Source organism: Amblyomma mixtum, chromosome 3, assembly GCF_055824585.1.
Source record: "Amblyomma mixtum isolate Tamu chromosome 3, ASM5582458v1, whole genome shotgun sequence".
In the NCBI taxonomy this organism is placed as follows: Eukaryota; Metazoa; Arthropoda; class Arachnida; order Ixodida; family Ixodidae; genus Amblyomma; species Amblyomma mixtum.
The window spans coordinates 330,537,337-330,559,443 of record NC_143014.1 but is presented as its reverse complement, the minus strand read 5'-3'; the positions used below and the strand labels follow the sequence as shown (position 1 = coordinate 330,559,443).

At 44.3% G+C, this 22,107-nt stretch overlaps 1 pseudogene; it reads left to right on the top strand.

Moving 5' to 3' along the window:
* Positions 1 to 1,282: 1,282 nt before the first annotated feature.
* Positions 1,283 to 21,465, top strand: LOC149355935 (sterile alpha motif domain-containing protein 3-like; annotated as a pseudogene).
* The last annotated feature ends 642 nt before the right edge of the window (positions 21,466 to 22,107 follow it).

Sequence of the window (22,107 nt, the reverse complement as noted above, 5' to 3'; positions counted from 1 at the left end):
GATGACAATCTCATGAGTTTGAATTTGGGATCAAGATCCCAACAAGTAAACAAGCATATAACAAGCCTGATAACGTCGTGTGAATTACGCCGAAAAACAAGAGCCGCGCTTTCTTTCCATTGCCGCCCGTACCCACTGGTGCTTATCTTGGAACCAAGCACATCGCGAAGCCCTGTCTTGGGCAGCACGAAAGACCCGAAGCGGGTGATGTTTCTTACAAAGCACGGATGAGAGCTCTGTACTCGCGCGCATCCGGGCGCATGGAGCGCGCTATCACGTGGTATTCTTTAAACTCCGTGGGATTCCGTTTTTCCCGAATAAAAACAGCCACGCTAAGTCTATCTCGTTGGAAGCGCCTGGGTTGGACAATGTTTGTGGAGCTCCACAACTTTCCTATTGACGCCTGAACGTTTCAAGCTATATTTAAAAAGTAAATTTATTTATCTCGACTAATTGTTCAAATAGGAGGAGCGAAAAAATGGTACTGTAACTTTAGATAAACCTTAACAACATCCACGCGATTTCAGTTCTGAGAAGCGCTTAGTTCTTTTATAGATCTTGGTCCAAGTTAGCTGGAACACCCTGTGTAAGAATGGGCGAACTTCTCTTTTCAGCTTCTCGAAAGTATCGAATGTAGCGTGCACCTTGCAATGCAGAAGCTTTGCACATAAGATCGCGTAACGAGCAGCATTGGCGCATATACAGGGTGTTTCACGTAACATGAACCAGAGATTTAAAAACAGTGGCTCACCGGAGCTGGGCGGAACGAACGACATATTGTTTCCCGCCGTGTGACGCTCTTCAGGGAATATTTTTTTAATTCTGCTTAATTAGCCGAGATTAAGTATGCAAATTTGGTATTATTCACTTTCGGGTCACGTGCGTTCCCTTAAGTTGTAGAGGGGGTTCAGAAAGAACCGATCCAGTTTTTTGCAGCAATGCATTTCCGAAGCCAATTATGAAAAAAAGCTACGTGACTGAGCTCATGTGCTACCATATTCCAGCACTCCCAACCGTGTTTTGAATGAACTAAACGTGAGCGCTGACCATTCCCAAGTGAGCGGCCACCGCTCAGTTCGACAGGCTGCAAAATTATAGAAAAAATGGTGGCTACCTTAAAATAGGCGACTCCACTGCTTTCCCTTCCTTTTTTGTTTTGCCTATGCGATGGTTCAGTAGAACTCCGTCTGAATTGGTTGTCGAAGGCTGCTTATCACTTATCGCAGATCACGGCGCGCGCTTTCCGCGTTCAGGTAGAATGTGCTCTTGCAATTTCAAGACAATGCCGAGAGCGGCGCCGGCCGCTCACTTCGAGACGGTGAGCGTGCACGCTTCGTTCACTCAGGACGCGCTTGGCAGCGCTACAATACGGTAGCGCAACAGCGCAATCACGTGGTTTTTTTCATATTTCGCGGGCTTTCTTGAAATTCTGGAAAAATGAGCCACGTAGAAATGTCGTACTACAAAAAACTGGATCAGTTGTTTAGTAACCCCCCCTGCAATACAACGAAACACAAGTGATCCTATGGTGAATATTAAATTTTTTTTTGCATAATTAATCGATGGTAACAAATTAAGTGCAATTTAAAAAAATACTCCGAGGAGCGCCACAAGACGGAAAACAATATGCATTTAGTTTCAACCAGTTCTGATGCGTCACTTCTTTTTTAATCCGTGGTTCAGGTTACGCGAAACACCCTGTATGCACTGGACGCGGCATTAGTCATGGACCTGGAGTCAGCCGTACCTTTAACGAGAATGAACGAGGTCCGGCCGACGTATTAGTCATTTCAGTAAATACATTTGCATCCCTTTTGTACAGGCACTAGCGAGTGCCACCTTGCATAGTAAAGTGGTGAACTATTTATTTGTTTTGTACTTGGCCCTCCCCGTTTCCCCCTTTTTAAACTTAATCCTGTTCCGATTCCTTTTTTTTTCCAGTAAAGGCTGTTTTTTATGTTGTAAGCTATACTCCAGTCTTCTCTTGCTCGTCTTTACAGCTGATGTAATTTTTTCTCACTACCCCTAGAAACCAAAACTGCTGGAACGCTATGTCCTCTCTGATATTTGCTTGTATAGTCTTATAGTCTACCATAATATGTTTAATGTTTTCTAACTGCTCCCGCATGCTTCACAAATAATATTGCCTTGTTCACACTTGCTTCTCTATTGCCTGGTTCTAAGGCGACCAGATCTAGCCTCAAATAGAAGGTCTACCCTTTCAGATTTCATTCTTACCAGCTCTGTGTTCACACACTGAATCTTTTGTTTCTACTTTTTGCCTCCACTTAGCAGTCTCAGTTTTTTATTTTTTTTCTGGTGCTCTCATAACCTCCTTTTCCCTGTTGTTACTTGTGTAGCATGTCGTATGCTTTCTAGTCCTTTTCCTCCATCACATGTCCGCATATTCTCACAATGATACTTCAGTTATGGATCCCTTTCATAGAAAATCAAGTTTGTAGTAACGCGTGAAACGATCACAAAAATGAACAAGGGAGGGGAAAACCTCAGGTTGCTTGAGCCAACGTTTCGACAAGGGGACCTGTCTTCGTCTGGGCAAAGCGTTCATCATTGGCAGGGATTAAATAGGGCCTTCGCTCCGAGGACGAAGGCCCCGGGGGTGGGGAAGGAAAGTGGTGTGAGAGGGGATATGTGTCAGGAAGGGGAGGGAGGTGAATCTTGATTCTTTAAGCTGCAATAGTGGAAAAACTTATATCCAGGGGGTGTGTAATGAACAAAGGCTTTGAAGGGGCTGCGACGGGGGGTTGGCGCTGGATGGACCTGAAAACCTCAGATAAGATGAAGTGTACCTCACGCTACTTGAATTGGTACTAACACTCAACTACTTTGAATTCGATTCTTCTTACTACCTTCAAGTATTTGGAACAAGCATGGGCACTCCCTTCGCACCCACTTAAGCGAACATTTTTATGGGGCTACTAGAATCTCAACTTCTAAATTCATTTCTAAAAAAACCACTTATATACCTGCGTTACATAGACGACATTTTCATGATATGGGAGCATGGCGCTGAGACCCTAAAGACATTCGTCACACATTTCAATTCATGCCACTCTAGCATTAAATTCACCTTCAACTCCTCGAAAACGCAAGTCAATTTCCTTGACACCACTGTCCGTTTAGAAAATAGCAAGCTCAAAACCACACTTTACAGGAAGCCCAGTGACCGACAACAATACTTAGATTTCACTAGCCATCATCCAAGACACTGCAAACAAGGTATATTCGTAGGACAGGCAACGAGACTAAGAAGAATATGTAGCGACGACGACGACTACCTGAAACACCTACACTCGCTAAAAAACACACTAATCACCAGAAACCATCCACAGACAACCCTCAATAATGCGTTCCAACGAGCAACCACTTTGAAACGAGATGTAGTTCTTAAAAAACGAACAAAAGCTAACAGTCAACGACCTCCTGCACTTATAACGAAATACTCAAACGCGCTTCCAAACATAAACAATATCCTGCGGAAATACCACCCCATTTTAACTGGTAACGACCGTCTCAAGAAAATATTTCCCGACGCACCAAGAGTAACATACAGACGCAACACAAACCTGAAGGACATCCTGGTGCATGCTAGGCTCGGTAAGAAACCACCACCGACAGTAACTTCATGCTCTCGACCTAGATGCAAGACATGCAAACATTTACAAAGGGACACTACGGTTCAAAGTACGGCAAACGATTTCAGTTTCGATATAAACACTAGTTTTGACTGCACATCGTCCAATATTATCTACATGCTCCAGTGCTCCTTCTGCCAGAAACAATATATCGGGGAAACCGGGCAAACAATGAGTGCCAGAATAAACGGGCACCGGGCTGACACAACACGGAATGAACAGAAGGCAGTGTCGACCCATTTTAATCAACGCCATCACAAATTCGACGAACTCAAATTGTGCATTCTTCAGTCAGGCTTCAAATCGACTAGGGACAGAAAATACAGAGAAGCATTCCTAATCCACAAATTTAAAACACTGCAACCAACAGGGATTAACATGTCCAGAGGAAACCTGGAATCTCTCAGGTACATTCCAGGGTTTGCATAATTTTATATTAACAAATGTCTTGCACGTGCTCAGACCATTTCCTAGAACCGCGCATAAGTATATTATCTTTTCAGGAGGACACAGGGGCGGGATGGGGGCACGGGCGTGGAAGTGGACAGGGACAAGGGCTTGTCCCTGTCTGCTTCTATGTCCGGGTCTTTTGTTGCGCCCCTGTGTCCTCCTGAAAAGTTATGAACCAACAGGCCCAAATACAAGTACTTCTGAGTATACTATCGCTCTTTGCACCCTTCCCACGTCATATCTTCCACCACATTTCCGGCCTTCTCACCCTCTCCCTTTGTTCACTTTTTTTTCTTTCTCCTAATCCCCTACTGCCAGTTCTCGGAAACCATGACATTCCTGTTACCCCCTCCGCCCCCACCTTTTGGCTTTCTCTGAACTCGGGCCATTCCCCCCCCCACCTGCCTTTTCATTCCTTGGGAATGCCCCCCTCCCCCCATTTCTTTCTCCTTCCAGGGTCAGCCTATTTTGTTTGCCTTGTTCTCATTTCCCTGTACCACGCTGACTAATCCTCTTATCTGAGTTTTTCAGGTCCATCCAGCGCCAACCCCCCGTCGCAGCCCCTTCAAAGCCTTTGTTCATTACACACCTCCTGGATATAAGTTTTTCCACTATTGCAGCTTAAAGAATCAAGATTCACCTCCCTCCCCTTCCTGACACATATCCCCTCTCACACCACTTTCCTTCCCCACCCCGGGGGCCTTCCTCCTCGGAGCGAAGGCCCTATTTAATCCCTGCCAATTATGAACGCTTTGCCCAGACGAAGACAAGTCCCCTTGTCGAAACGTTGGCTCAAGCAACCTGAGGTTTTCCCCTCCCTTGTTCATTTTTGTGATCGCAAAGGATCATCATCCACACCCTCTCTCTGCGTGAAACGATAGTAAGCTATGCGTACAGTTGTAATAAATCCTGCACTAGAACCATGCATCTTGGTGAATGGAGTGCAAGGAGTGAAACGGGGGACATAGAGAAATGAAATGAACATCAGTTATCTAGATAGCAGTTGACACTGTTATGTTATTCAGGACCTCTGGTTCCCACTTGCCTGTGAGAATAGTGGTATCATTTTGTTCACAATTCATCACTGCACATTCTACCAACAAAGTTTCGTGCACTGCCTAGAGATGTATTTCACTCAAAATCACGGGACGCAGTCTCTTCACTGTTGGCTACCGATTCATTTATGCTCCCTGTCAAACTCAAGTGCCGAGCAAAAAAAAGGATGTTACCTCGTCGTACCTCGACATTATGGGTGTTTGCACTGCAAAAGACATTCTGAAAATCAGACCGGCTGTTATTGATCACCTTCAAAAATGGCTTAAAGGTATCGTCTATAAGAACGTCTTTTTTTTTGCTCGGGGCTTGAGTTTGACAGGGAGCATTAATGAATCTGTAGCCACGGACAGCACCCCATGATTTTAAGTTAAATACACCTCTAGGAGATGCATGAAACTTTGTTGGTAGATAGCGCAGTTATGAATTGTGAATGAAATGATACCAGTAGTCTCACAGGCAAGTGGGACAGAGGTCTTGCACCGTGTAACAGTGTCAACTCCTGTGAATATAACTGATGTTCGTTTCATGCCTATGCCGTTTCTTTTGTTTTTTTGCATAGCATTCCCCAAGATATACTGCTCTAGTGCAGGATGTGTTACATATCTCGCGCATTACCATGAAAAGAGTGCATAACTCAAGTAGCATTGCGAGAATATAGTTCTTGCATGAGCTTACCGCACACAGAGTACGTAATTCATTGCATGATCAAACTGTTCTTTTTTCAGATCCAGATGTATGATGCAGAATTGGAAGACTTCATCGACCTTGAGCCTGGTGGACCTATTAGCAATAAAGCTAAAATCAGGGTCACAAGGAAGGTGACACCTCCCATAGATGTGAGTACTACACTGGCATGAACAGTGCGAGGCTGTGAGGTAGCAACTGATATGAAATGCATTACTTCATATAAAACAAAGTTAGAACAGTGGCTTTACTGTAGTGCACACACTGCATGGGCTAAGTGACAGCTATAAAATGGGATGTGGAAACCAGAACAGGACCACTACAGTGCAGGCAAAGAACAAAAATTATAGATGCCAGATAGAGGATACACCTGTGCTTGTTAGCACTTCTAGAGAGTAGTCATTGTGCCTTTGAAGTGAAAACCAACAGTGCTAGCCTTCAGACTCCCTCAACTATAGGCACCAAAATTATGCGTACTTATTAGGTACAATAAGGCCACAAAAAAACGCACAAGCACTTTTAGCTGTAGAGTACAACAAACCTGATTCATGTTTCTAGGTAAAGGTTCTACTGAAGTACATATTCAAATCAAAAAGCCGTTGTTAAAGAACACCTTGTTGCAAAGTAGAAAAGTATGGCATATGTTTCCGGCATATGTTTCATTCCGGCCTCCCTGTACAGGCGCGGACAAAAGTAAATGGAGCACGCAACTGTCTTCGAATATTTTCCACGCGTCACCTAATTGAAATTTCCAGGAGTGGTACGCGCATGCTGGTAGCGGAGGTGGGTGAGCTTTCTTGTAGACAAACAATGCTTCTTCATTACCAATGGAGAAAGCGTGATTGCATTTCGAACGCAATAGCGTGCTCCGTTTACTTATGGCCAAGCCTGTACATTCCATGAGAAATCAATCACTGCAGCAATGAAACTGGAAGGCACTGTTTCAGCATATCATGTGTGCCTTTTTTCAATACAGAGTACACGTGACAGTGCATCCAGCAGCCCATTGCAGACCATTTCTGCAGAGGTGGTTGATGCAAGGTGAGCATACATTTTCAAGAGCTGTGACTTATCCTGCTAGTGTGCCACCAAGAACCAAGCATCATGGAATATTAGAAAGCCCACATAATGCCTCATACAAGGCTTATCACCTTGTCAGGCATGTGCTCTATGTAGGATGTTGTTTGTTAACACCTTTTCACACTTAGTTCATTAAAATTGGATGTGGAGGGCTTGAAAAGCTACAGACCAATCATCTTTACTGCCCACTGTCTACAAGGTATTCACATAGGTGATCAGAAATAAAACCTGAGCAACCATAGACTTCAATCAACCAAGCGATCATGCTGGCTTTTGTAAAGGCTACCCGAAAATATACTCTATTCATACCATCAATGAGCTGATAAGAGAAATGCACAAATATAACCAGCCACTATACGTATCCTTGACAGATGATTAGGAAGCATTTGAGTCAGTAGAAATGTCAGCTGTCATGCTGGAATTGTGAAATTGAGGTGTAGAAGAGGCACATGTAAAGGTGATAGAAAATATCTGGTAGATGCACAGCCATCGCCCTTCTGCATGAAGAAAGTGATGAAATAATTGCTATTAGGAAAAGGGTTGGGCAGATAGACATGATCTGTACAGCAGTATTCACCGCTTGTGTACAGGAGGTATTCAGAGAACCATACTGGGAGGAGTTCAGGATACAAGTTAATGGAGAATACCTTATTATTACCTGATTTGCTGATGATATTGCTTCACTAAGTAAATTGGGTAATAAATTGCAAAACACGATGAGGACCTGAACAGGCAAATCAGGATCAGTGCTCCAAAAATTAACAGGAACAAACCTTTGATACTCTCGGAAGGGCACAACAGTTCAAGATGGGCAGCAAAGCATTGCAAGTTGTGAGGGAATACGTCTACTTAGGACACATAGTAAAAGCTGACCCAAACCACAAGAGTGAAATAACTAGGAAAAGGTTGGGGTGGAGAGCACTTGACAGGAGGAGGAGGAAGAGAAATTAAAAAAGGAAAGGCAAGCCATTCATATCTGAATGGAAGCTTACCGGTATCTCTCAAGAGGAAAGTATATAACATCTCTATCTTACCGATACTCACCTATAGGGCAGTAACAAGGAGAATTCTGAAAGGGTCTGGACTTAAATCAAGAACAATACAGCGAACTATGGGAAGGAAAATGATAGGTGTTATATTAAGAAAACATAAGAGAGCACAATGGGTCAGGGAATAAAATTAGAGTTAATAATATCCTACTCAAAATCAAGAAAAGATGGGCATGGGTAGATCATGTAACGCGGAGGCAATATAGCCGATGGTCCCTTAAGGTAAGAGTGGATTCCAAGAGGAAGTAAGTGCAGCAGGGTCATCAGAGTCAGGTGGGAAGATGAGATTAGCAAGTTTGCAGGTGTAAGGTGGCCGCAGCTGGCACAGGGCAAAGTTACCTGGAGGAATGTGGGAGAGGCCATTGTCCTACTTTTGGACGTAGTTAGGCTGATGGTGGTGGTAGTGGTGTTGGTGGTGGTGTTTTAATAATCTGTGCATTTCTCCATAACCTGATTGTAGTGTTCTCTTCACAGAGTGTCTAGTTCTCAGTAACAATGGTAAAACACCAATCAAAGAACGGTGTTGGGTCAGGCAAGGCAAAAAGATTTTTCCACTACTAGCTGTTCACCACGCATTTGCAAGAGGTATTCAGGGCGTCGGACTGGAAGCAGCTAGAAATAAAGGTTATTGGAGAACCCATTAATAATCTCCAATTTGCTGATGGCACTGCCCTGCTGAGTAACTCTGGGGAAGAATTGCTATGCGAAATGGAGGACTTAAGCATGCAAAACATAGCGGTAATGCTCAACACTCTGGGAACAGAACAGTTTGTGATGTGCAGTGATATAGTGGAAGTGGTGAAAAAGCACATCTTACCAGAATAAGTAATGACTGGTGATCCAGGCCACAGGAATGAAATTGGAAAAGAAGTTACGAGCAGTAGTGCATTTAGAACCCCAGCCTGCCTGGCGCATTCCATTATTGCTTGTGAATGGAAACTTAAAATATTTCCAATCACTGTCTCATTGATCATTACACAATCACTGCAGCATAAAGGTTTACTGGCAACCTGGTTCTCATTACACATGCTAATGTACCTTCTTTTGTGATACTAGCTCCGATTTCTATCAAAGCTGTGGTACTGCTTCACCTCACCTTGTATTGCTGTATGCTGCATTTCAGGCATAGTTCAGCACAGCTGCTACCTATTGCTGGTGAAACATTGGTGCTGTTGGTTACAAGGCTCCTTTATCATGTGTAAAGAGCAAGCAGTCACTTCACCATCACCCTGTCTTTTGTAGAGCGCATTTTCTATACAGCATTTACAACAGCACCCGCAAAATATGTTGGTATCTAGGATATATAAAACAATCCTGTATTATTCTCAGTGACTGCAAGTACTGTCACCAGCAAGGGTGGCAAGACATGGAACTGTTTTCGAAGGCTGTCTTGAGGCCATCATTTAAAGGCTTGGGCAATGTAATGGAAAGGTTCATTAGTATGTCATGCAGTGAAGGTTGTTAAGTGTAAGAGCACTTGCTGCTGGGCTAGTTGGTTTTGGTTCATAATTAAATAGTTTTAGGCACAAAAAACAGACAAGACACATAGGTAGGTGACAGGTGACTGTTGTGAATTGTGTGCCACATGTGTCAAACTTGATGTATATCAAAAATAACTGACTTGTATGTATCCTTCACTGTGTTGCAGTGGCAGCATTGTGCACGACGTGAATGCCATACCATTTGAGGACAGATTCGATTATATGGGATTTACCTTGCCGTCCTTGGCACCATATGAGGATGTCCTCAAGCGGCAGACACCAATCAGTGGCCACGTCAGACGGTTTATCATTGATAAACTGTTTCAGGAATGTTTTAAGCGGGCATGGTATGTGGTGCTTCAAACTATTCCTTGGCATTTCTTGCTGCTCTGCTAGCATTGTTGCAGTGTGATGTCTTTAAATACTGTCAGCAAAAATTGTGAACTACCATTTACTGCATGCAAATCACAGCAGTATTTATCGCTATAGCCTGTAGTACTCTTATTTCCACTTAACATAGTGCAACATTTCACCTCTGTTCTAGGTACCCATCCCGCACACTGTACCGTGTTGCTGCCGAAAAGCTTCTACAAAAATATCCGCATCTAGTTGATCGAGTTGGGAACGGAAGTGGTTTGGTGAGCACACATAGTTTGTGAGTTTTCTTTGATGAAATTTAACTGTACTGCAACACTTGAAGAGAGTTTGGTTTCAATTATTTGGTGGCCCATATTAGTGTGTGATAATGAAGCTTGAGGCGAGCACTCTTTGAGGGCAGTATGAGCATGGGAAGCTTGATCAGTAATGCCCACTTAACACGGATAGTTTCGATAGATGCTGAACCTTTTGCCAATACATTCGCTTGCTCCAAAAATGCTCAGGTCATGTACTGTACGTGTTGTACTTAAAAGCAACGTACAAGTGTCTTTTCCATGTGACACCACAATCAACCATGCACTCGTCAGAAAATAATTTGTGCAAATCGATAATAGCGCCATCAGTACAAATCCATAGAGGCAAGCTCTACCCACATTCATTTCTTTGGTGAGCAAAACTGATTCATCTGTTTTTATCTGAATGCAATACACATTTGCAGAAAACTAACTGCAGAGTGTCACATTTTGGTCCTGTACCTTCTTGCCAGTGCAATACTAAAAGCACTCATGAGCAAACCTTTGGTTATCATGTTTCCATAGGCACCTGATGTTGGCACGGGTTGCATGCTTGCAAGATTAGGGTGATACACGTTCCTTGAATCCCTACTTGTCTAAACACTTTTTTTTAGATCCTTTGTGTCCAATTTTTTTTAAAGGAATCATGGGTGCTAGGCCTGTGAAACAAATTTAAAAATATGAGGAGGAAAACAGAGACGATCACAGAAGAGATGCTGGCAAAAAAAAGAAAGCACTCGGGCGCAGCTGCAAAAAGGGGGGGTGAAAAAGACACGGAGGCAGCGAACAAGAAATTATGCCGCCTCTTCGTGAGTTTTTGCTTCTGCTTGTTTCCTGTTAGAAATTTCCAGCTAATAGTATGTTACTATGTTTCGATTGTGTCGGTGCTGACTCTCAGGGCTGGCGGCAAAGTCCACTTTATTACACATGCGAGTAGGGTGGTTTTGGGGGATCCTGACCACTTTGCTAGCTTGGTAATAACTAAAAATGATAATACTCTGCTTTATGCAAGATGAACTACTCTTTTACCTGCTGTTTCTTGTAACCTTCAGACACTGAATTTCTTTATGCTCAGTGTGCTATGTTAACATTTGCATTATTATTTCACGTACCTTCACGAGGCAGTTCAGCCATTTAATATCTATGCACATATCCTGGCCACTGTGGCTGCATTGTGGTGGAGGCGAAACGCAAAAATTTCCACATGCTTTGCAATGCCACTCCAATACCAGATGGTCTAAATTAGTCCAGAGCCCTTCACTACAGAGTCCCACATAGCCCATGAGTTGCCTCAGGATGAAACAACTCTGAGTGCCGAAATTTCCAGCCCTCTACTACAGTCTAAAATGGCACATGTGCAGCTTTGAGGCATGCCGCAGTTCAGTATATAGCCACTCCGATTTACCATGTTTATTCCTGCCTATCAATGTATCCTGTGGTGCATCTGGACCTACAATAGAAAGGTTTGCTTTGAAAGTGGGGCTACTAATAGCTAAACAGCAAATATTTTATGATGTTCATTTAAAGACTGCATGGTAATAATAAAGTAGTGATGGTACAGAAGAGTGGCCATCTAAAAAATGGGGATCCTATAAAAGTGGTGTAGCGGCTAAGGTGTTCCGCTGGATCTATTCTTTGGCGGATTTTGATGGCGATAAAATGCAGAAAAGTCCACGCACTATGGTTTCTGTGCATGTTAGAACCCTAGGCAGTTCAAATTAATCAAGAATCTTGCTGTACGGTGTGCCTTTTTTTCTTCCCCACCATAGTAGAGCTATGTGCCTGAAAGCCACTCCCTTTGCTTCGGCTTTTAAAAGCTGGTACAACTCAGAAAATGGTTGGTTGGTAGGTTGGTTGGTTGATGGGGTTTAACGTCCCAAAGCAACTCGGGCTATCAGGGACGCCGTAGTGAAGGGCTCCGGAAATTTCGACCACCTGGGGTTCTTTAACGTGCACTGACATCGTGCAGTGCAGTGCACATTAAAGAATCCCAGGTGGTCAAAATTTCCGGAGCCCTTCCTGCCATCTAACTATTATGAAAAATGTTCCTGTAAGTATTTATTGAAATGGAAAGTAGTAAGGAACTTTTGTGTGATGCATTTGCCTTTAGTTTACGGAAAAGTTATTAGCGGGTAGTAAGGTGGGAAGAAGATGAATGCGATTTTGTGACATGAATTGAAAAAAGCAATTCCAGATTGCCTTTAAAGTGCTCATACTGACCCCACTTTATTGGAGTAACTCGTTCTTTTCATTACAGGACTGCAGCCACCTTTTTGTTTACGGAGAAACAATGGAGTCACTCGAAAGCCACAATGAGTGGCTTAGAGAAAACCTGGCTGCAGGCAGCAGTGAACTGCGACCAGGCTTGCTGGCTACGGCTCAGAGGCGCCATCAGGAGCTCCGGACTATGAGCATATCAGATGCTTTGCTCCTCTTTCCTTTCCTGACAACTCAAGCATCGGTACGTTCAGCATTTTATTATATTGTGCATTGATTTAAATGCGCTCTTTTCTTTTTTAGCTCTTGATGGAGTTTGATATCCTATTCAAGAGAAGCATTGCTGATGCCATAAAGGGTGGTTTTACGTCGCTGCGCAAGATCCTCGTGGAAGCATGAAGCCGCAGCATTGGCCCAGCAAGGAGATGGTAACTACAATAACACAATTCAATTATTTTCGTTGCACTTTTATTCTAAAAGACAAGATGACATGAAAGGGTGCATGTGAATCTTTTCAGAAGTGCCACCTTGGAAATGCATGCCAATGCAGGTTTCCATGCTGGCCAGTTACGGCAAAAGGCAATGTGTAGGGTTTATATCAGGTGTCCGAGCTAGCTTGCCAAGGTTTAAAATTACACCGCAGCATTATAGATGGAGGCAACTTCAACCTGTACTTTGTTCAATGAATAGTTAAATAAACTGAAAAAAAAATTGCGCCCATTGTGTTCTCGGCAAATTACAGTGCCAAATTGTAGACCTGACAAAAACCGTCTAATTCATCAGTTTTTTTTTTCATGAGTGCTACTGCTGGTGGGAGCGTGATGAAAAACTGTAGCGGAACACTGTGGTCCCCCACAAAGATGCCTCGATAGCTGCACTGTCCGACAGCAAAAGCACTGTGTGCACTGTGAATCGCTAGTTGGCATCTGCGGTCTACAAACTTCCTCTGCTTTGATTACTGACCTTTTTCCTTTTAAGCCCAATCCTCTAAAAGTATCGCATGAACTGCTCCGTCATTAAGTATGCACACAATTACCGGAATTTCCAGCCTCGCAGTACGTTTTCAGCTTCTGAACATGATTATCCCAACATCAGTGATAAACCACTGTATGGGGGGTATTCACTTGAGCCTCAATGGCCGCCATGTTAGTGTACATGGAGAACGACGAAAGGCAGCACACCGTGTGTAATTGGCTTTTCGCCATTCGCTCTGTCCTGCACCACTGAAGCTGCGTGCCTTACATCAATTAGCCATGCATCACAACATGCATGGCCCGAGTATTCGCCAATATTTTAGCTCCTTTATGCTCAGCTCAATGTACAAGTGCCGATGTCTAAATTTTTCTCCCCTATATGTGCCAAAGGCATTGAACAGCTGCCAAAGAAGTGTGTGAAGACACAGTGCTCACTTCATTGGCAACTAGTCATTAAATGATTACAGAAATCTAATTTTAAATGTATATTTTGTTCTTCGTAATGATGCGTTTGACATTAGAATACCAGTCACCCCATATATTCTTCTAGAACCACTAAATAAATTCTAATTGAATTTTTTCTTGATACTGTTTTGGCTTCAACAACCAAACAACGGCTGTGAAGCGTACGAAGTGTTCAGGTCACATGAGGCATAAAAAATTCTGCGATATAACCACTGATATGCCGATTGGTCTCATTCCAGCACTTGAACCAGGCTGGCTTAAGTATTGTAGTGAATTAAATCTACATCCACGATTATACTGTACTTTTTTATGCCTCACGTGACCTCTAAGACTAGTCACAGACACCGTTCAGTTGTTGAAACTGAAACCGTAACAGCATCATAAGAAACTTAATGACAAATTGTTTAGTGATTTTGGGGAACATGACAGGGTGATCCACATATACTAATGTCTAACCCATCATTCGAAAGAAAAAAACAAGCAGGCAAAAGTCATACTTGGGCAAGTCAGTATCAGTGATCCGTGGCATGAGGGGTAGCATAAACCAAGACTATGGACAGTGAATGGATACGCATACCACAGCTGTTAACACGTGTTTCAAAGGATGAGGCTTAGAGTGGGAAAGGATGTCAACACAATTGCAGTTGCACCAGCTGGAGTCCTCTTTACTGGCTAGGTGAGATACACATTGCACACAGGAGAGAAGTTCATGCGGAGACCTCCAAGTCTCCCTTTCAAACCTGGGACACACGGCCAAAACATGCACGACGTTCTGTGGAAGCGTGACACCTTCAGATATGTATACTTTGTTGTCTTTTCTGGATCTCTTAAACGGCCAGAGAGAGCAAAGTTCCTTGACCTGGGAATTCCACAGGATTTCAGTTGTTTGGACGGCCAGTAGAAGATTCTCTCGAAGTTGACACTTTGCAGCATTAGGTTACAGGGCACAGCTAAAAGATTTTTCAGGAGGCGTGCGTAATAATGCCATTCAGACTTTACAATTTTGCATACCTTTCGGTAGTGGCCTGTGTAAGGGTTGTAACTGATGGAAAGTTGTCAGACGCCCTGAGGTATAATACTGAAGAGATACAGAAGGCAATAGAATGTGCTGTGTGGTGACAGCAGTGAGGGACGCGGTCACGCACGGGTCTTAGAAAACATGAGAAAAAGACACCCGAAGAACTAGATATATAAATGACCCAAAGGTGGAAATCTGGGCGAGTCTCTATCAGTGATCCATGGCATGAGGGCTAGGGCAAACCAATACGACAAAAAAGAAAGAACGCATACGCACACCACAGGTGCTAACATGGACTTTTGAAGGACGAGGCTTACAGTGGGAAAGAACGCCGATGCCATCAGAGGTGACATCAACGTTTTTATGCCACCTCTGATAGAATAATAGAGCACATTCTATTGCCTTCCGTATCCGTTTCAGTATCCTACCTCAGGGCGTCCGACAACTTTTCATCAGTTACAACCCTTACACGGCCACTACCGAAAGGTATGCAAAATTGTAAAGTCTAAATGGCATCATTACGCATGCCTCCTGAGAAATCGTTTAGCCGTACCCTGTAACAACTGAAATCCTCTGGCATTTCCAGCTCAAGGAACTTTGCTCCCTCTGGCCGTTTAAGAGGTTCAGAAAAGACAACAAAGTATACATCTTTGAAGGTGCCACGCTTCCACAGAACGTCGAGCATGTTTTGGCCCTGTGTCCCAGGTTTGCAAGGGAGACTTTGGAGGTCTTCGCATGAACTGCTCTCCTGCGTGCAACATGTATCTCGCCTTGCCAGTAAAGAGGATTCCAGTCGGTGCAACTGCAATGGCGTAGATGTCCTTTCCCAATCTAAGCTTCATCCTTCAAAACACCGTTATCGGCTATGGTATGTGTTCCTGTTCTTTGTTCGTTGTCTTGGTTTGCACTACCCCTTATGCAATGGGTCACCAAAAATTCGGTCACCGTCTCATGCTCCAAAAATATTTGCAGTATACCGAATATAAGACTCTGTATAGCTCGAGGGCTAAGAATCCGTCCGTCGAATCTTGTCCGTCGTCTTGTGTGACTGGTTTTTTTTCGTTTACAATGTACCAACTGGCCCGCATTTCAACCCTTCTGCGGCTAAGAATTCTCAAGCATAAAACCAGTACACCGCACATAACTACACTTTAGCACTTGCTTAAATCAAGTGAGATCTCTGAAAGATTCTAATAGACTGAGTGCATCATTACAGTCACGGCAGCTGTCGGGGAACTATAGTCAGGTCCAACTGAAGAACGCGGTGGCCAATGCTCCTGAAAGGAGTCCGTCCGGCCAAGAGCACTGACCATTTCTCATGACATAGCGATTAATCTCCTAGTGTGACACTCCAATGGCTGGCAGGTAGCTCTATAGCATTTTATTTACTGCAACGTCTTGACAATCCCTCGACACCATTAACTGGAGGACCGCCTTTGAAGAGTATCTGCCGCTGCATTAGTGAGCTGTATGCGACTATAGGCGCTATTTAAGACGGCGTGCAAAGTGCCAATTGTCGCAGTATGGCACGGTCAAACTGCACAATTGTATACTTAATAGGCATTGCAAGAAGCTGCAGTTACCTCTATCATTGATTCACTGATTGCTGGATGCAATCTTGTTTCCTGCAGACAGAACGAGTCGTTTTCTAGTACCCCTTCGTTACTCTAGCTTCAGCAGTAGGATGTCTTGTGTTTTGCGTCTGCACATATCGCGCTTTACACTAGTAGTAATCTTCAAGACAACAGACCGAAATTCTCGAGACCCGTGTACAGTGCGATGTCAGTGCACGATAAACAAACCCAGGTGGTCGAAATTTATGGAGCCCTTCACTACGGCGTCCCTCATAGCCTGAGTTGCTTTGCGACGTTAAAGGGACACTGAGGTCAGGACAATAGACACGATATTCGTCGCGAGCCAGCACTTCCATTTACTCAGCTATTTCTTCATAAAAAAAAAATTCTTACTAACCTGAAGAGTAAGGGAGCGCGCTGCACATCCACATTCGTCTGCCGCTGGCACCGTCGCTTTGCCACGCTGCAGGGGGAGTTTGCGCTATCTATTGACACGTACAAAACAAGCTTACCGCCGCATAAATTTGCTCTGTTATCTACGCTGGCATCACTAAAAGTACAGCCGAGAGCACGCTTAACACGAACGCTCGAGTGCGCGCCCTGCACTGACATTACAGCTGCTGAGCGCTGGGCGCTCTGTTTCGGACCACGCTACACGGTGTGTTTGCGGCAGCTGGTGCTGTTGTTGTTGTTGTGACTGAGAGAAGGATGAAAAGGAAATTGCACGGGCCTGCCTACTGGCTCGAGCCAAGCCAGCACCGCTGCCACGTGCAGATAGAGGAGAGTTAAAAGATCAGATGAAAGAGAAAAAGGAAAGAAAAGACGCGCGTCGCAGCAACAACTGCGTCCGCTGGAGCGGACGCTGCTCAAAAAAGAGACAAGCGGCCGAAGCCACGCTCGCCGATGCGAGGACAGATACAGTACCGACAGCTGGTGCTCTGCTTCCACCCTAACATAGTCTCAGACCAAGTGGCCGTGGCCTGGAGGCGCTAATGTCAGTGGAAGACACGCGCTCGAGCGTTCGTGTTGAGTCCGGTTCACGCTTCGCAGACCAGCAACGCTTGCTGCTTTCGCACACCACTCCACACACAACAGCCCTCCTCTATGGTCTGCATCATAGAGGAAAGAAAGAACATAGCCTGCATGTAAACACCCGCACTATCTCGTGCACCCGCGCCGCCCGCGCTGCCCATGTGAACGCGGCGAACGCGGCTGCTGCTGATGATGATATGGCGCCCCTCTGTAACACGACCTACTGTGCTCTGTAATAGGCAGTCACCTTTCGTCGAAACAAATTTTCATTTTTTTATAGTTCGCATCTCATAGCTGGGATTTTTAGTTAAAAAAAAGTTAAAAAAGGGGGGGGGGGAAGCTGGTGCCTCAACTATCCTGAAGCAGGACCTGTCGCGTTGCTCTTCATTGGTAGCGATGTGCCCTCTCTGGGCGTTGCTTTACGCATTGCGCTACTTAAAAGAGCGCAGACACCTAATTCTGGTGGCACATTTTCTCCTATTCTTAATTATATATAATCAAATTATTCTCTCGTGCTGTTTCAGTTTCGGTTACAACCACTGTGACGTCAAAGTTGCGTTTATGTAACGAGAGGCATGCAAAAATTGCGATGTGATTGCTGCTGCTTGATTCGTTGTCATTCTAGCTGTTGGATCAGGCTGGATTTAGGCTAGTGCGGGTTCTTTAACAAAGCAGCGATTATATCGCAGTTTTTTTTAAGCGTTGCGTGATCCAAACACTTCTTCGACGCAACAGACGGCATTCGGCTGTTGAAACCGAAACAGCATGAGAGAGAGAGAAATTCGATTATAAATTATTTATCGATCGTAGGCGAATACCACATGGTAATCCATGTATACTATTGCACTGCGCATCACTAGAGAGAAAAAAAACCACGCACCGAAAAGTTAGGTGTCTGTACTCCAATGTTCTCCTGTACTTTCAAAGTTCTTTCCTTCCTCCATGCCTATGACCATGCGGCCATGCATATTCACTTTATCGACCATGCGGGATGCAGTATAGTACGCTCACTCACCCCGACAGCACCGATAGAGCAGTGGTATCAAGCGTGTAATTTGTGGACGGAGCCGCGCTCGATGGTGTCGTGAATGAAAGTGGGCGCTCGCAGAATATTAAAACTAATACCTGCGACCTGGCCGTGTTGTGCGGAAAACAGCGGGCGCACTGTTTCTGCAACCTACTCGCCGGACGGCGTTCTGCGTCAGTTATCTCGCAACTGGAGTCTCTGCATTCCGACGCATGGCTTCGTTTCTGAAATTGGTGACTCTTCGAATCGACCTATGACTAAAAGCGTTTCTACCGGCATACCGATACCGCGAGCCAGTGCGCCTACTGTTTCCTGCACTGAACGTGCGCGCGAGAGAGAGGACTTTATTCACACCGGCATGGACCTCGGGGCAGGGGCTCAGCCAAGGGGCGCGACCAGGGCAGATGTTACTTTTGATTTTGCCCCGCACGCCCATTCCAGTGTTTTCCTTATCACAGTAACGACACCATCCAGCGCGGCTACATACCAGAACTCCACGTTTCAGAGCACTGCTGTAGTGGCGAACAGCCACGTGCGATTATTTTCTTATTTCGTGGATTCCTTTTTTCATGCGGAAAAAAATATAGCATACATAAAAATGAGCCTATGATTTAGAAGCATTTTGGAATGTGCTCTGATTTGGCCCTGCAATTTTCATCCAAAACACAATAGCTGAAAAGTTTTCTCATTTAATAATTTATTCAATTGAACATCATACAAAGGTTCCTTCAACGTAGAGTGCAAAACAACATGGTTGTGATTGTCTCCACCTATTGTGCCTCGGTATATTGTTAATTTGGCTGTATTTAGCTAGTACAGCTGATATATTTTTGATCATGGACACCTGAGCCATAATTAACAAATGACATTTAGCTTTTCTGTGTGCCCTGTTCTCACCTTATTAGTTTACAGTCAGTCTGTACCTTGGTCTTGAATTTGTCGCAGTGTGAGATCTTCTGCCAGGCATTTCTTTCGCGAAAATGATGCATGTTGCATTTGCACTTTGTTGGTTGGAAATTTCAACCTGCCGTCTGACAAGTTCTTCATGACTGTTTCTGCAGAAAATGACCTGCTAGTGCTGCTCACTGTCACCATGACACGGCTGAAGGAACCAATTGAGGTAGTCTTAACTGAAGTAAGTGTCTGATCTATTGGTTTAGTTTCATGCCAATAATAAAGATATATGGCAACACAATGCGATGTAACAGTGATAGTGTAGTGGCAGCAGCGAGTTCACCGCCAACGTGCCACCTGTTCTGCGTCCACTGCAAACATCGTACTGGCCGTGGCTCTACAAAAGCAACCAGCAGTCGTCTCCGCCCTTTCTGTGTGCTCTGCACACTAAGACTGACTAGCCAGACTACCGTTATGGTGATTAGTAGTGCGCAGTGCCTTGCACTGTCAAGACTATGTGGCCATGACACTTTCTGTGCGGGAGCAATTGTTTCATGTTTCTGGCGTTAAATTTAGTAGCAGTGGATTTAAAAATGTCACCAGGTTCAGTGCTAGTTTTGCTGCATTTCTGGAATAAGTGCCAAGAATGGAAGCTAAGCTAAGTAAGCTGTTCTCCCGGCTCTTGCATGACAGTTTTGACAACTTGACTAAACATGACTATTCCAGCCCTAGTGCAATCACCAAATCATGCTATCTACCTGCGTTCTTTTGTCCTCATTAGTGCACCTCTCAAGAATGTCGCTCTTCATATGTACTTGCTGCTTGGTTTCCGTAATCAGCTTTCACCCTGAGGCCTTTAGCGCAGCATAATTATTTGCTTGCAGCTAATGCTACAAGCAAAACTTTTAACTACGTCTATCTGAATGAAATAGCCTAATTTCTTGCTGCGAACATTGCTTCGAGCCTAAAGGTGTGTAATTGATTATGTGTGGTTTTGCTTCAATCTTCATTACAGAAGGAGCCTCCTTTGACTCCATGCCTCATCAAGACTAACGGCAGAATAAGCCTCTATGTTGATAAGCAACACCTTTTTGAGGTGTTATCCCTGCATGCAGGGATGGCATCTCTCTTCGCATCTTTTCGGGTATTCCACATTGAATACTCCCAAAAGGCGCATAGAATGTTAACCTTTATGGAGCACGCCTTCCTGGACTTAAAGCACACAAAGCCGCGTATCAAGTCACTGGACCTAATAAACATGTGTAAGGGTCTTGGAGGTGGCTCTCCATAAATGTATCAAGAGTTTGCTGCAAATCCTTAAGTTGTAAATAATGTTGTGAATAGTGTTGTAAATAGTGTTGTAAATAGTGTTGTAAACAGCGTTGTAAACAGCGTTGTAAATAGCGTTGTAAATAGTATTGTAAATAGTATTGTAAATAGTGTTGTAAACAGCATTGTAAATAGTATTGTAAACAGTTCTGTAAGTAATTAAAGATTATTTCAGCTCAGTGCCTGCAATTAGATTTAAGCATTCACTCGAGTTCTGTGCCCCCTCAAGGAGTGAAATATACTTATGTTGCATCATGAATGCAACTTTATAACAGGAAATTTTCTCCAAAAAAACCTTGCAGAAACTCCTTCAAAGGAGCGGAAACACTCCTGAAAAGCTCTCTAAAAGGAGCATTTATTACTGCTATTTGGTGCCATTTTAAAGTAAAAATTTACTCCTCTGAACACCAAACATACCTGTCCATATGTGAGAGTACAGCTGGTACTAAAAGGAGCATTAATACTCCTTGATGATCAAAACATTTACTCCAAAAAGAACCCTTCTTGTAAGAGGAGTAAAATTTGTACTCCTTTGAACACCGAAGATACCTCTCCGTACGTAAGAGTAAAGCAGGTACTGAAGGGAGTAAATGATCGCAACATTTACTCCCAAAAGAACCCCCCTCCTAAGAGGAGGAAAAATTTTACTCCTCAGTGAACACCAAAAATACTTCTCCGTACGTAGGAGTATCGCAAATAGTCCTTTTTTTGAGGGGTAACTGAAACTCCTTTTCGAGAGTGCGCTACGCGATTGGCCATTTACTCCTTTCTGGGTGTTTTTCCGTTTGCAGTGTACCGCTATCGGTGACCAATAGGTTTACTATCGGTGGCCGCAAACTTAGCCAGATTGACGTCAAAGATACTCAACGCACTACCTACAGCCGTGGCTCAGTACTGTCGTCCCACTACTAGCCCTGAGATCGCGGGTTTAGTTCCCGGTCGCATATAGGGGAGGCAAATGCGAAGGACGCGGGTGTGCTGCGCTAAAGTGGAAACTTCGGGACAAAGCGCCAAAATGTTTGCCGTATCAGCGAGGGAAATTAACATTAAAACTGTGTCCCTTGGCCCCGGTTCACCAGCCTCCAACAAACTTTTTTTTCCGCCGAAGGAAATTAGGATCATAGCTTATATTCTATGGAATGAAGCGGTAAAATAAGGCTGCCATGCGCCGAAACCACTTCTCGGCGATGCCGACGACGCTAAGCACTTGGAGCCTGGTACAGTCGCGAGTAAAAAAGATTACCACACATGACGGAACACCGGAGCGCCGGAATGGCAACGCGTGGCGCTGCGGGTGGCGAAGAGGCTGATAACGAGCGTGCCGGGCCGTTCCCATTCTACAGTATTAGGGGGGTTCAGCGGACTGTCACGGACTAGCAAAATTACTGGCTAAAAGCTGCGCTATCATCTATTGTTCCCGCGAACTCCTTTTGACAACCCATCGCGGAGA